Below are 12,090 nucleotides of genomic sequence, written 5' to 3'. Positions count from 1 at the left end.
TGGTCTCTTTGGGGTAAGAGGACATTTATCCCTTTGTCCAGGGTATGTCTCAGCAGCCACAATGGGCCAATTCAGACCTGCTCCGGTGATATTTGCTAGAGCAAGTCCACACTGATCTGTGCAGGTGGAACAGGCCCAGAAAGTGGCTCAGAATTCAGTGCACACTGTTACCAATCCCACCCCCTTCAGGACCCAATATGCCCACCCCCCACTCCCATCCCCTCCCTGTTCCGCTCTCCCCCACCATGCTCAACTCACAGAAGCCCCAGTCTATTCTGTCCCCTGCTCCAGGTTTACCTGCTCCAACAGGCCTCCATCACTCTACCAGCATGTGCAGGAAGGCTCTGGCCTTTCTCCTGGTATGCTGGTTTCCTGCACTCTCGTGAAATGCACTTTTGCAGTAGCCTGCACCTGTTGAACACACTTTAAACCGGTGCAAATATTTAAAAGCTTTATCCAGGCTACTTTTAGTAATGGTGGTGGTCATGGTAGTAGCAGTAAAATACCGATGAATACAAGCTAGTAGTGTTGTTCTGTTGATGGTGCTTCTATTTACACGACACTTTTCAAAGGAACAGAATCCAATTCCAGAAAGAGACACAGCAGAGACAATCAGGACAACACGCTACTAGCAGGTTTACAAGAGAACTAACATGAACCAAAAAGCAAAGCAAATGCTGCCTTGTGCATGGGTAAATAAATGAAGGAGTGTGCCTATTTTGCCAGAACTATCTCCTTTTCCAAGAAATTCTGGGTATCCACTTGGAATTGGTTTCTGTCTCTGTAAAACACAAGCTGAACTGAGGAATGATGGATTCATTCATCCCTCCCATCTGATTCCATCCCTTAGTCCAGTGGTTCTCAAACATTTAAGAGGCCTAGAGGCTGCTGCCTGATGCTGATGGGGCATCAGAGCTCCCCGTCCAGCAGCAGCTTGTACAGCCCTTGATAAACAGAATGTAATCTGCCCTGTGGGTTTCATGAACCACCATAAAGTAGGTCATGAACCACTGGTGGTTCCAGGACCCACAGTTTGAGATCTACTGCCTTAGTCCCTTTTCTTCCATCTCCCCTGCCTCCTGCCCCTGAGCTGACGGAAGGTGAAGGGGGACAACAAGATGCAGACATGAGTAGGAGAGAAAACTGGGTGAATTAGTCCTCATTATGGCTATGTGGCTGTTGAAAAGGAGGGGACTCTAGATTTCAACCCACTCTTGCAATCAACCATCCAGTTTTGGAGTTGCGTGAGATGGTCAAGAACTTCCCTCGATTCACTCTCTCCAACGCATACATAATATCACATGTCTCAATTATGCCCCCCCCCCCGGCATCTTCTTTTTTAACTGAATAGCCCCAGTGGACTTTCCTCTTATGGGAGATATCCCCATCCACTAATCTTTTTGTTCACCATTACCTGCCATGGTGGATTATCTCGGATCTTCTCTCTCCATCTATATGCCATTGCTCTGTTTTTGAATTTTGATGAATACATGGAATGCAAAGCATGTGCCACAGCATAGACAGCATTGTAGACACTGTAGCTGTGGCTAGTCATGCTGGTTTCAAATACAGACCCAGGAAGAGTCTCCAGCTTCTCCTCTCCAGTGCAGATCTCTCTGCCCACCTGATTTGCGACAGAGCTGGGGAATGAACATTCAAATGCCTTTTCCCAGAATTCCCTGAAAAAGCCATCTTCTTTATGGGAGGCAGGATTTCTGAGCTGAATAAATTTCTGGAATCCAAGTAGCTCTTCAGAGTGAATGGCGAAAGACAGAGCGCCATGGAGGAAATCAATGTCCCAATCCCTTTGGAAGGAGAATGATGTGAACTCCATCTGGGCTGTCATAATCCAGACTTTACCCTTGATCCTTGCTGCTACACCCTCAAACTCAGCAAAGTGGTTCAGCATCCTCAAGGTCATTGTGGTCTGAATTTCTCCATACACAAGCACAACATTGGCAGTGCTTCTCATAATGGTGTTGATTGTTTGGAAACTCTCGCTCTCCATTTTGGTAATAGATGATGATATGACTGGAAATCGTGCTATGAAGTCAAAGCAGATGCCTCTCCGGGTAAACACGGCAAGTACATTGTCTATAAATACCTCCGTATTATCTTCATTATGAGAAACCACTCCAATCCACGTCCACGCAAAATGTAACAGTAACTGGAGAATCCCTCTATATTGATGGGCTTCAGCAGGGACCATCTGATGGAAGAAGACTTGAGTGTTGTCGTTCATCCCTGGAGGACAGCCATACAGAAACTAAAGATAATTTGAAACAGGGGATGGGAAGATACAATTTCAAAATAAACTCTATGCATACGTTTTGGTTTACTGATATACTTGCAAAATGGTTTCAGGGCAAGCATCTGGCCACTGAGATCCAATCAAGTTTCAATTTGCAATTCAGTCAGTCTTTTTTTATATATATAAAACAGTGTCTTTCAACCACTGTGCCATGACACATTGGTGCACCATGAGGGGTCCACAGGCATGCCACGGGACTATGGGAGATGGTCATTTATTAGTAGGGTCATTGGGAAATGTGAGCCCATCACCAACAGAGTGCTGTGCCTTGTCAATGGGCAAAAAAACCGATGCTAAACAATTTTAGCACCTTGCCAGTGTGCCAGGAGATGAAAAAGGTTGACTATTGCCGATATAGAAGAAGGAGTCAAAATAATACTTATTTGGGTCAATATGATCGAATTATAAAGGCAGAATTTCAGAAGGCATTTTGATGCAAAGACTGTACACTGTGGATTAGCAACATGCAATAGAACACTAGAAGACTGTTAGACTGCCAAAGTTTGTTGGACACCTAGATGGTTGTTGGAAAGACATGGTGCATATCTACACTCTCCAATTCCTTTCCTAGGCTGCACTTCCAGTTCTGCTGTTCTTTTGTATCTAAATAGACAAGAATCAAATTCACACAAAGGAATGGAGGACAGCATATTTACTGGAGGGTATATTAGACGGACCATCTCTCTTGGAACTTTAATTATAGTGCACCTCATCCAAAGGTTTCCCAGTGATATAGCCATAAGAAAAACAACATTTTATTCATCTCGCTTTCATCTGCTTTGCTAACTTCCACATCTTACCTGTGGAATCTTGTAGATGCACAGAATGGTGGCCATATGTAGGGGAACCATAGAGGTAGGTCCCCCAATGACAACCGCTGGAATGCTTTTTCTGCCACACTTGAAGTTAGGCACAATTCTGCCCCACCCAAAGAGAAGTTCTACTGAGGCACGATAGATCCAGCTTTCAGTGAAGTGGCTGTTATAGAGGTGGAAGCCCAGAGTGGCATTGGGTAAAATCAAGGGATTTGCGTTGATCTCCTTGACTGCAAATTCCAAGGCCAGAATGTGCTGATAATTCTGAGTCAGGAACCTGCAATGAGCATGACAAGCGGACGTAAATAAGATCACAGCATTTGTTTTTTCACCGTACAGGGGTTTCTTGATTCAGTGTTAAAGCCTTTCACCTCTATGATATATGATAACTGTCTAAGAAAAAAGGGAGGATAATCATCATTATTGTTATTCTAAAACTAGGGACAGGCAGTCTTTCAGAAAAGAAAAGGTAAATATACATTCTGTCATTCTGCAGCAACAGTGACAGAGTGACAATCAATGGACGTCAAGGTTCATCTCCAAATATTCTCTAACTTCTGAAACTAGATCCAAACTACAACCAGTTTGCCTGAAATTATTACCATCACATTTGTAGGATACAATTAATGCACACACACACCCCTTACATGTGTTCATCAAAGAGTTCCTGTGATGGATGTTTCACAAAAGTGATCTCATCTGAAAATATGTAGATCTGGGAAAGAATGCCAGCAATGATGAGGTCTCCTGCCTGGAAATACTTGTGGAGAATAGCAAGAGGGTTACTGATGGCACACCTCACAACAGGAACCTCACACACAATCTGTGGAAGCATCACAAACACTGACACCAAGAATACAATCATCTTGCAGGGAAAAAATCAGCCCTGTACCATCTAAGACATGTCAATAATTCCTCTGTTTCCCCGCTTTTCATTTGTGCATCCTTGAATAGCACAGTGGACATAAATGGCCACTCACTCCCCAGAATAGAAGTGCAGATGGCACAAGGTAAACCATTAGAAATAGACCAACAGAATCCAGTGTGATTCTGCACCATGTCTGAACTGCACCGTGGATATTAATAACATCCTGTAGTTGAAGCCTATAGTTTTACAAGTAGCCACTAGATGTCCCTTGAAAATTTGAGGAGGGGGCAAAAACACAAGATTTAATCACGGGTAATTTGATAACCACAAGGGACATTATCGCCTCCTCAGAATTATAGGTTCTCTTGATATTGTGGAAGAAAATATGTTTATGAGACCGTAGCAAGACATTTTTGCAATACTTTGAAAAGCATGTTTTCCTGCTTATGAAGAAAAATGGGTGGTAGTAGGACAGCTGCTTCCTTGATGATTATCTGCTGGCCAAATGCATTGCAGTTCTTGGCATCCCTGGGAATGGCATCACAAGGGTTTGCATCACCTGGTGCGGGAGAGCAGCACATCACACCCATGATGGACCTCTCCCATGCAAAGGGTGGGGCAATGCCTTAGGCAGTGGGCATGGTGTTGTTCCATTGCCCCACCCCTCTGTTTTTTGGGCTAAAACTTTGGATAGAATAGAAATATTTCAACACCAGTTGTTTCATTGCATCCCGAATGAAATTACGCATCAAACGATATATAAGATGATGGTATTATTCAAAAGTACCAAGATTTTAAAAATTTTGGCTAGTAGTGGTGTCACCACCATGTGTGGTGTCACCCCCCTGTGTGTTGTCACCAGGTGTGACCTGCACCCCCTGCCCCCCCTAGCGACGCCACTGATTCCTGGACATTCAAGTCTATTTTTTGTGTCCTGATTTTTTACATTTGCATAAACGGGCAACAAACAAACGATAACTGGATAACAAACCCCATATATCCTAAGCCTCTTATTCCAGCCCTAACCCTCACTCCTACCTTTGCTTTTTTAAATTTAAAAAGTATGTCTAATATAAATGCACATATGTTAGGACACACATGTCCAATACTGGAGCACATTGAACCGGGACACGGTTATCCAGTCGAGGGCACAATGGTCCTGTCACTCAAGTGAATATAGCATACTGGTTAAGAGACCAAGAATGTCCAATTAGAAGAGGGTGTCAAACTTGTTTCGTACAGAGGGCTGAAGTTGGCATTCATGGTGACTGCTTTGGGCCGAAATGACATCATTAAGCAGGAAATGACATCATTAAGCAGATGATGGCCAGAAATAAGCACTGTGTTCTCACATAGAAACTCATTAGCTGCAACTGATCGAAAGGAAAATTCGCAAATCATGTTCATATTTTCAAGATTTTCAAGATAAGAGAGAACCCAATTGTCACAAAAATCAGGTGTGCTCCCTGGGGCATTTGGTGGGCCGCTGTGAGATACAGGAAGCTGGACTAGATGGGCCTATGGCCTGATCCAGTGGGGCTGTTCTTATGTTCTTATGACAGGTGCAGCTCAAAATGAAAGAGCTTAAAAAGCTGCTCCTGCCAGATTTGCTATACAATGGTTAAAGGTGTGGGCTCTCTGTCCACCACTGGATCTTGTCACCCTGACTGCAGTGTCAATGGGATGCGACAGGCCACCCCACTGGAGCAGTTTACTTCCAGGTGGCACAAATTTGCCCTGGGGCTACAGCTCCGGTGCTGAGGTCCCAGAGGATTGGGCTGTTAAATCCCATTGCTTAGAATAGGGATGGGCAACATTTTGGTAGGAGGGCCACATCATCTCTCGGACACTGGGTCAGGGGCCAGGAAAAAAACTTAATTTACCTTTCTAATCTGAAAAAATTTGCATAAATGAATACATTATAGACAGAACGGATGTGAATGAATTGATTTTACTGAGTTTTTTTATAATACACATGAGAACTATAATACAGGGGGTACAAATAACTCCTGAGCCCACACCTCCAGCCTGAGCACACAACACCTGAGTATACACCTCCAAGAGAATGCACAGTCACCAGTCAGCACAGGCTTGCACAGTCTCCAATGGACCAGAGGCTCACTGGAGACTGGGGGCTCCCTGCAGGTTGAATTGGGGGTCCCCAAGGGCCGCAAATGACATGTGGGCCGGGATTTGCCCACCCCCCCAGCTTAGAATGCAATGTACTCAAAATTTCACATGAATGGATTCTTAACCTAACTTACACTCAGCCCACATCTTATGTGAAGGTTACATTTTGTCAGTGTGTAAAGGCAAAATTGCATTTGTTTGTTTGTTTGCTTGCTTGCTTGCTTGCTTGTTTTCTTCCTTTCTGGAAGCCCAAGGTGGCTTAAAGACTCAAATGGGTACATAAAATACAACGTAAAATACAAAAAGGAAGAGCATTGAAAAGCGATTTACATCTAGCACATACGGGTACAACTGCAGTGTCCGCTGAATTGTTATCCACTGATTTGATTCACCACCAATCCTCAGGTCCACCTTTAAATGCCTTGTAACAAGGGAAAAAAGCACCAAAATCCAATTTCCCACCTTTGTGCTGTTAAATAATAATAATCTCATTCCATTAGGTTTCATTATTCACCCCATCTATTGGTTGAATGCCACGTAGCATCTATACAATGTGGACTAAATACAATTATACATTTATAAATGATACATATATTTTAGCATAATGACAAATTCTTGTATAAATTTGATTGCCTAACACTTTCTTAGCGTTAGCTGTACCCTGTTGTTCAACTGAGGTCTCACGATAATAATGAAGCATTTGGGGAAAAAGAGGCAGCCCAGTAAGCCAACACTGGAGGCTAAGAGAGAAAAGATCTCCACCACCACTGTGTATTTCCCCCTGGTGCTCAGGTAGGTTGGCACAAAGGACATCCAGACACTGTAAAACCCCAGCATGCTTAAGGTGATAAATTTGACTTCATTAAAAGCGTCAGGTAACTTCCTGGCTAGGAAGGCTACCGTGAAACGACCAGAGCCAGGAGAGCCATATAGCCCAGGACACAGTAGAACATGATGGCTGAGCCATCATTACATTGCAGGACAATTTCTTTAGCCATTGAGTGCATGTCAGCGTCTGGATATGGAGGGGAGGTTGCCAGCCACACCGTACAAATGATGACTTGAACAGAGGAACAGGAAAGGACCAGGAAGACTGCCAATTTATTTCCCAGCCATTTCCTCATGCTGGACCCTGGCTTGGTGGCCATGAAAGCGAGGACCACAGTGATGGTTTTGGCCAACACACAAGAAACGGCCACTGAGAAGATGATGCCAAAAGTTATTTGTCGGAGCAAACATGAGAGCTTGTCAGGTTGGCCAATGAATAGCAAAGTACAAAGGAAGCAGAGGTGGAGGGACATGAGGAGGGCATAGGTGAGGTTTCGATTGTTGGCTTTGACTATAGGAGTATCCTGGTACTTGATGAAGACCCCGAGCACCAACATGGTGATGGAAAGAAAGGAAAGTGCAAAAGCAGCCAGGACAATCCCCAAAGGTTCTTCGTAAGACAAAAAGCTTATAGATTTTTGATTGCAAGAATTCTGGTCCTCGTTTGCAGAATGATCTTCAGCACACTGAAAACATTCATCCACATCTGGGAAAGAAAATAAGAATCGTTTTTGGCACATGGAAATTCTGGTGCGCTGCAGTAAATGAGCAGGGGGTTCAAAGCACTAAGTTTTGCAGGGAGACTCACTGCACCACGCAAGTGGCCCCTCCACTTTGGAGCCAGGCATACATCTCCATTTTGCTCTAGTGGCTGTAATGGAAGATCAGAAGATCATCAGGTGGATGATGTGGTGTTGACAGTGATCCCATGTTTTGACAGCTGTTTGATAGCTCTGGGAAGGGCAGGGCTGGCTCCACAGCTGTAATCAATGAATGCCAATGGAGACCTGGTTGGACACCTGAGCTTCATTTGACCTTGATGGGGCTTTGAATGAGCTAAGGAGGTAGCTCACAGCTGAGCTGCATTTGCACTTAATGGGACACAAAAGATAAAAAGCAGCTTCAGAAGGACCAAAGAAGCGGGAAGCTGACCCAGCCGGAAGCTGATCCAGAGGGAAACCCGGACCCTGACTCAGAGGGAAACGCTACCTGACCCGGAGGGAACCAGACCAAGAGGGCTACCTGACCCAGACCTACAGGAGAAGGGGACTGCCAGGACTCTGCTGGAGGACACAGAAGACTAGGAAGACTGGACTGTGCTTTGGAGACCGGATTGGACTTGAATAGGAGGCTTCAGACCTTTACCCACTGAGTTAAGTGGAGTTTTGGGAAGGGAAAGACTCCGGATAAGAGGACTTGCAGGTAGTGTCTGTGTTCATAGCAATAAATTTGGGTAGTTGCTATAGATAAGGAGTTCTGTGTTCATTCCTTTGCACACCACAGCGGTTGTTCTAGAGATAAAGAGGGTGTTAATTAGCCAAAAAGCGGGCATTAGAGGGCGTTGAGATATTTGGACAAATTGGCGTAGTCGGCAGGATTCAAAAATTAGGATAGGACAGTGGCCCAGAATGGCTCCAAAGGGGAAGGGGGAGAGGTTGCTTGCATGGCACAGTGAGGCTCCCTCCAAAACTTAGTGCTTTGCAGCCCCTCTAGCTGTGCTTCTGTAACCAACATGTGTCTAAGGTCTGCAGGATCCATTTCTGAAATCTGCAGTTATATCCTTGTCAAGCTTTGAAAGAAGCCATGCCCTGCTATTGTCCAGAAGGAATCTGTCTCATAAGTCTCTCCATTGACTCAAGTGGACGAATATTTTCTCCCTAGACTTTCGAAAGCAGCAGCCAGGATCATTTTTGTCCATCATGTCTGTGTTTTTCTAAAATCCAATTTCTTTTTTCCCTTGGGAAGTTAGTTACCTTAACTGAAATGTTTCAGTAGCTGTATCAGTGGAGATGCCCTTATCGGCAGCTCTCTTCCCCCAGGACTGTATACATGCAAACTTTTTTTTTCACAATCAAATAAATGACTCTGTGATGTGGACCTATTTCCTCATAGTCAACATGTTGTTGATGATGATGATGATGAACACAACTCTATTCAGATAACTTCTTACCTGTCCAGTTTGAAATCTTTCCTTCAGGACATGGAAGGCAGTCATAGCAACAAAAGGGCTTCCCTTCTTTCTTGGTCCTGCTATAACCTGCAGGGCAGTTGTCATTGCACACAGAAAGAGGCCGTGACTGTCCGTACATGAACACAAAGAATGTTATGACATTCAGACCATATACTGTACATTGCTGGTCATTCTTCGTTTAATAAATAGCTCGGTGTTGGTCAGCTAAAACAGCAGTGATCTGCCTGAACACTTGAATGTAATGGGCTAAAGCAGTGGTTCTCAGGCTTCTCCAGCACGCGGCTCCCTTGACCCATGTGGCTTTTGGCCGCTGCTCCCCATTACGTTACTGAGGGCCAGAAGTGATGTCATTAATCAGGAAGTGATGTCATTAAATAGAAAGTTGCCAGGAATATGTTCTTAGTAATGTGCATAAGTACTTATGCAGTTAGTCTCAAGTGACTCACCCCCACCAGAAATGGACAATGTCTCCTGATGCGTCTTTCAGGGAAACCCCCATTCATAACCACCCCCAATTCATAACTGTGCTCTGCTTGGGCTACCGGACTCCCATTTCTTCTCTTTCTTTATTTCTCCCTTCCCCCTTTATAATAAAGCACAGCCTTTTGCCCTTCCTTCCCCTCCAATGCCTTATTCAAAAGATGTCAGCGAGTGTGGCAGAACTCAGTGGATCCCCCACGTGTGTTCCTCACACCCCAAACGCTCTTCTCCCCAAATACCCATGTAGTGCACCTGGTAACTCTGCCATCCTCCTCTTCTGTTGTTGCTGACAGAAGTAGTGTAGCTAGAGGAGGTGCAAAGCACTAAGTTTTGCAGGGAGCCCACCACGCCTTGCAAGTGGCCCCTCCCCCTCTCCTGGGGAGCCATTATGGGCCACTACAGCAAAACGGATGCTGAGCAGGATTACCATGCAGAGGGTTATGGGGGCAGTAAGAGGGTTGCATGAAGCAGGGTAGACAGAATGGGGCAGTGATGGGACGGGGAGGAGGGTAGGTCAGACTCAGGGGGTTGGGATTGACTAAATCTTAACCTCCTTCCCAGGCCTGATCTGCTTTCCCAGGCCAAGGCAGGCTTGTACCAGCAATGGAGCTGTCACAGGTGCACGTTGACCCACAGCTGCTGCTGGAGCTCACCCGGGGCAAGGGGACCCCCAGGAGACCTCCAGCAGCCAAAATCCCCCATGGAGTACTGATGTGCTGGCGCTAGTGATAGTTAGGATTGTGCTACCAGGAATACAGACTGAGCATACCTGGTTAAATATGGTGGGCCACACGATGGCAGCATCCGGAGACAGAGAGAACATTTCATCCTGAGGACTCAAGGGATCTATCTTTCCAACTTTAGCTCTCAGAAAAGATTTATTTGGGAATGTGATCCAGTTCATAATATTGAGTGGAATGATTAACTGTCCATTGAGGTCAAAGGAAATTACCTCCCCAGCACTGTTGTTGAATGAGACCCTTCTCAGATAGTGGTGGAGCTGGAAGAAAGCCGAATAAGGCACAGGAACATTCGAGAGCATGTGGATATTTGAGAGGATGTTCATCATTCAAAATAGATGCTTAACCACCTCTTGAGAGCTTGTTGGATGCTAGTATTAGTAGTGTTCAGACCATCGTTGCCCACCCCCCACCCCCATCTAAAGAGGTTTCAGTGTCTTTGGAAATATTTGCTGTTTTCACTGAATGGGCACCAACATTAACGGGGAAATACAAAGCAGAACTGCAAGTGCCTAAGCAGTGCATGGATGGAGAGATGAAAGGATCAAAGTGGAGCATCTTTCAATGTTTGCTCATCCTTTCCTTCAAAAGCAAATAGAAATGGTAAAAATGCAGGAAGGAGACTTTTTGGAATAGCAATACCAGATAGAATAAAATCTGTTTGCTGAGTACTTGATCTTCCCCACTACAGTGTGTGTGGGGGCGGGCGGGTAGCAGAATTTACTACTCTTCCCGCCAAACCATATACACCTATTTAGTTGCAATCTGCAAAAAAGAAGTTAAATAGAAATGATTTTAAAAAAAACAAAAAAAAAAAACCCTTGTGCATGCACCTAGAACTAAAATATTTTTTATTTTATTTTTAGTCATAGGTCGTAGTAAGAACAGTCTTGTCCACTGGTATTTTCATGAGTAGCATCAAACCAGCTGAAAATGGCAGACTGAGCACTTAAAGACCGAAATGCCAGTCTGGACAGAGAGACCCCATTCAACGTTCAGCTGCAGGTATGATGAACTGATCTTCCTTTGTTGGCTTGAGATGTTACCTGCCATGGCTGTAGTTGCAGAAGCTTATGGCTTCCTCCACACACTCCTCTTCTGAGTTTGCATTTAGATGAATGCATGGACCGCAAAGCATGTGCCACAGCGTAGACGGCATTGTAGACACTGTAACTGTGGCCAGTCATGCGCATTTCAAAAACAGACCCAGGAAGAGTCTCCAGCTTCTCCTCCCCAGTGCAGATCTTCCCGTCTGTATTTTCTAAGTCAGTGTTTGGGAATGAACAGGCAAATGCCTCTTCCCAGAACTGCCTGACAAAGCCGTCTTCTTCCTCCAGGACAGGGTTTCTGCTCTGAAGGAAGTCTTGGAAACCAAATACCTCATTAGAGGGCAGTGCCAAGGATATGGCACCATTGAGTATGTGGATGTCCAAATCTCTCTGAAAAGAAACTGACACGAAATCCATCTTGGCTGTCATAATCCAAACTTTGCTTTCCTTACTCAGTGGAACATCCTCCACCCCGGCAATCACAGGAAGCATTCTCAAAAACATAATGGTCATAATGTCACCATCTAAGACCACAACAGTGGCAGTACTATTTGTGATGGCCATTAATGTTTCAAAGGTCTCCTTCTCCATGTCAATGACGTGATCAGAAAATGTCATTCTTCCCAGTTTCACTATGAAGTCAAAACAAATACCTCTCTGAGAAAACTTGGGAAGCAT

At 44.7% G+C, this 12,090-nt stretch overlaps 1 pseudogene; it reads right to left on the bottom strand.

Annotated features, from left to right (window-relative positions):
- Window positions 1-6,757: 6,757 nt before the first annotated feature.
- LOC136653784 (vomeronasal type-2 receptor 26-like) lies at window positions 6,758-12,090 on the bottom strand (annotated as a pseudogene).

The sequence above is a fragment of the Tiliqua scincoides genome, chromosome 5 (assembly GCF_035046505.1).
Source record: "Tiliqua scincoides isolate rTilSci1 chromosome 5, rTilSci1.hap2, whole genome shotgun sequence".
NCBI lineage: Eukaryota > Metazoa > Chordata > Lepidosauria > Squamata > Scincidae > Tiliqua > Tiliqua scincoides.
Note: the sequence above shows the minus strand (reverse complement) of the source record. Positions and strands in the feature narration are given on the sequence as shown.